We start from the raw sequence: 4,660 nt of genomic DNA on the forward strand, positions 1-4,660 counted from the left end.
AATCTTCTATTCCCTGATTTCTTTCCTAGATCTTCCCTATTCTGATTCCTTTTCTTGATTTTCTATATTTCTGTGATTCTTCCTTGATTCTTCCTGAGATCTTCTGAATTCCTAATTCTGTTTCTTGAGTTTCCTATATTCTAGTTTCCTGATATCTCTGATCTCCTTATTCCTAGTTTCCCTTATGTCTATATCTCCTGAGATTTCTAGTTCCTTAATTCTTCTATCTTCCTATTTTCCTAGTTCCTTGAGTTTCTGATCTTCCTGAGATTCTTTCTGATTTCTTGATTCCTGATGATCTCCTAGTTTCCTATATTTTCCCTGATATTTTCTGAGATTTCCCTGATTTCCTATTCTTCTTGAGTCTCTAGTTTTTCCTTGAGATTCCTGATTTATGATCTTTCTTATGATGATTCTTTCCCTTGATGATTCTTTTCCCTTGATGATTTCTTTCCCTTTCATGATTCTTTCCCTTGATGATTTCTCCCTTTGATGGATTTCTTTCCTTGATGTATTCTTTGCCCTTGATGATTCTTTTCCCTTGGATGATTCTTTCCCTGGAATGATATCTTTCCCTAGATTTTCTTTCCCTTGATGATTCTTTCCCTTGGAGATTCTTTCCTTGATGATTCTTTCCCTTGATGATTCTTTCCCTTGATGATTCTTTCCCTTGATGTTATTTTCCCTTGATGATTCTTTCCCTTGATGATTCTTTCCCTTGATGATTCTTTCCCTTGATGATTCTCTCCCTTGATCTTATTTTCCCTTGATTCTTTCCCTTGATGATTCTTTCCCTTGATGTTATTTTGCCTTGATGATTCTCTCCCTTGATGATTCTTTCCCTTGATGTTATTTCCCCTTGATGATTCTTTCCCTTGAAGATTCTTTCCCTTGATGATTTTTTCCCTTGATGATTCTTTCCCTTGATGATTCTTTCCCTTGATGATTCTTTCCCTTGATGTTATTTTCCCTTGATGATTCTTTCCCTTGATGATTTTTTCCCTTGATGATTCTTTCCCTTGATGATTCTTTCCCTTGATGATATTTTCCCTTGATGATTCTTTCCCTTGATGATTCTTTCCCTTGATGTTATTTTCCCTTGATGATTCTTTCCCTTGATGATTCTTTCCCTTGATGATTCTTTCCTTTGATGTTATTTTGCCTTGATGATTCTTTTCCCTGATGATTTTTCCCATGACGTTATTTTCCTTTGATGATTCTCTCCCTTGATGATTCTTTCCCTTGATGATTCTTTCCCTTGATGATTCTTTCCCTTGATGATTCTTTCCCTTGATGATTCTTTCCCTTGATGATTCTTTCCCTTGATGATTCTTTCCCTTGATGATTCTTTCCCTTGATGATTCTTTCCCTTGATGATTCTTTTCCCTTGATGATTATTTCCCTTGATGTTATTTTCCCTTGATGATTCTTTCCCTTGATGATTCTTTCCCTTGATGTTATTTTCCCTTGATGATTCTTTCCCTCGATGATTCTTTCCCTTGATGATTCTTTCCCTTGATGTTATTTTCCCTTGATGATTCTTTCCCTTGATGATTCTTTCCCTTGATGTTATTTTCCCTTGATGATTCTTTCCCTTGATGATTCTTTCCCTTGATGATTCTTTCCCTTGATGTTATTTTCCCTTGATGATTCTTTCCCTTGATGATTCTTTCCCTTGATGTTATTTTCCCTTGATGATTCTTTCCCTTGATGATTCTTTCCCTTGATGATTCTTTCCCTTGATGTTATTTTCCCTTGATGATTCTTTCCCTTGATGATTCTTTCCCTTGATGTTATTTTCCCTTGATGATTATTTCCCTTGATGTTATTTTCCCTTGATGATTCTTTCCCTTGATGATTCTTTCCCTTGATGATTCTTTCCCTTGATGTTATTTTCCCTTGATGATTCTTTCCCTTGATGATTCTTTCCCTTGATGATTCTTTCCCTTGATGATTCTTTTCCCTTGATGATTCTTTCCCTTGATGATTCTTTCCCTTGATGTTATTTTCCCTTGATGATTCTTTCCCTTGATGATTCTTTCCCTTGATGATTCTTTCCCTTGATGATTCTTTCCCTTGATGTTATTTTCCCTTGATGATTCTTCCCTTGATGATTCTTTCCCTTGATGATTCTTTCCCTTGATGATTCTTTCCCTTGATGATTCTTTCCCTTGATGATTCTTTCCCTTGATGTTATTTTCCCTTGATGATTCTTTCCCTTGATGATTCTTTCCCTTGATGATTCTTTCCCTTGATGATTCTTTCCTTGATGATTCTTTCCCTTGATGATTCTTTCCCCTGACGCTCCTTTCCCTTGATGATTCTTTCCCTTGAAGATTCTTTCCCTTGACGCTATTTTTCCTTTATTTTACTTTTCCTTTACGCTGTTTTCCCCTCTTGATGATTCTTTCCTTTGATGCTGTTTTCTACTCGTGATACTTTCCCTTGACACTTATTTCCCTTGTTGATATTTTCCCTTCTCTGTCGCTATTTTTTCCCGTGACATGTCACCTCTAATGCTATTTCCATTGATATTATTTCCAATTCACTTCCATTTATATCTATTTTATATGCTATTTTTGTCTGTTGCTATTTTTCCTTTAAGCAATGGAATATTTATGGGTTATTCAGACAGCGATAGAAATTCAAAATTTTTAGGACAGGGACATTTATACACTTGTTATCATCATATTACTGTTATTAATACTAGTAGGAGTAACATTACTGCTATCATAACTGTTATCATTATTATCTTTATTCTTATTGGTGACATTGCTGATGTTGCTATGCACATCATTATTATTATTATTACTGCCATTATCGTTGTCATTATTGTCACCCGGAGCATCACTGGTATCATTTTTAGATATATTTTCATCAGCTCTTATCACTGAAAATCTTTGTTAATTTTGTAAGTATAAATCTCAAGCTTACTGGTATAAAGTATTTTACTAGAATGCCAAGTTAATCCCCGATTCAAGGCTGACTGGGAATTGCAACAGCGGCTGATGGTAGAGTAACATCAAACACAGTTATTCTTATGCCTTATAACTCTATTGTACTAAAATAATACTGCGTCAGACACCCACGACTGCCACTGCATCCAGACTAACAATCCACGAAGGACTACTCAGACGAGGTATCATTAATTTCAAGGTAGTAAAACGTTGGAGTAATCTTGTGTCAAAGACTGGTCGTACCCTGCCAGAAGATGAAGAAAAAAATAATGATGTCTACGGTTTGATTTCTCTTATGAAGTAAGGGCTGACCTGCAATCCTCGACCTCCCTTGAGTCCCTGATCTTTCAGTTCGCGGACTGGCCTGCCCACACCTTGCTCTCCCGCCCGTGTCACTAATTTTTCATGTCTCCTGAATGTGTTTCGTCATAGCCATCGGGTGCATGGGAATATCGCCTCATTTTGTAGATGCGGTGCATCTAAGGTACTTAACCGCAAATTTTCAATTTTCTCCTTTGTCGATGTATTTCCAAACGCAGTAAATCTAGAGAGAGATTTAATTCACTCAAGGCAGAGTAATTAGCCATAATTTTCTATGTTTTCTCTCATTGATATATTTCTAAATGCGGTACACTAGAGCGAGAGATTTAACGCAGTCAGTTCAGAGTAGGCAACCGCGATTTTCTATCTTCTATGCAGAGGAACAGTTTTACCGAGCGTTGTCTTCCAAGCCATGCAAAACCTTTTAGTAAGAATGTTATAGTTATATATGAGCTGAACCAGAGAATCCAAGTGAGAAACATTGTTGTACTAACGTAGCACAGAGTGTTGTAAAAGTGGGTACATTCAAAGCACACACGGGTAGTAACCGTCTAGGTAAAGATCATCTGAGATCTTTTAATGACCTCCGCTTCTAGACCTGTTTAATGAATCACATGTTAAAGACCGAGATGTTTGTATACAGCGAAATACTGCGAACTATTTTGAGTGAAGCGGCGTTACAGCATACTCAGAGCAAGGTAACACAAGGTCCCGTTACTGGTAAATTATGCAACACAGCTTACGTTAAAAAGAGAAATCAGACCAAAGCCAGCACGGAGGCAAGCATGCGACAGCATCATTTACAGCCACGCCACTCCCCAACACCCAGTAAGTAGAGGAATCCGCAGCGCCCTTACAACGACGGAAAGTGAATGTATAGTCCCTCTACAAGAACCTCCCATGTGTCGTAGTGTATAGTCCCCCTCCCTCCCTACCCCTATCCCCCCACCTTCCCGCACCTCGAGTGAAAGCCAGGCACGAGTCTCAGGTCCGGGTTCGTCGAACCAAGCAGCAACGTCTACAAGTCTCGCCCAAACATTGCAAACTTTCTACGTGGCTCTCGCCCCCCTTCCACCCTTCTCCCCACCCCCATCTCCTCGCCAGCCTGTTGCCTCCGCTTTCAGACGGAATTGGACTTTCTCGTTATACATGAAATATTTCAGGATTGTTTTAGGGGGAAAAGAGCGGAATTTAATCATTTCATAATTTAGTAATTCAATACTTCGACTGCAGACTTTCTCATTATAAATGAAATAGTTAAGAAGCATTTTAAGGAATTGAATAATTTACTTTCAGACGGAATGGGATCGTTTTAGGAAAAAAAACGGAATTTAATAATTTCATAATTCAATAATTCCTTAATTTGATTGTAGACTTTCTCG

The sequence above is a fragment of the Penaeus chinensis genome, chromosome 1 (assembly GCF_019202785.1).
Source record: "Penaeus chinensis breed Huanghai No. 1 chromosome 1, ASM1920278v2, whole genome shotgun sequence".
Lineage (NCBI taxonomy): Eukaryota > Metazoa > Arthropoda > Malacostraca > Decapoda > Penaeidae > Penaeus > Penaeus chinensis.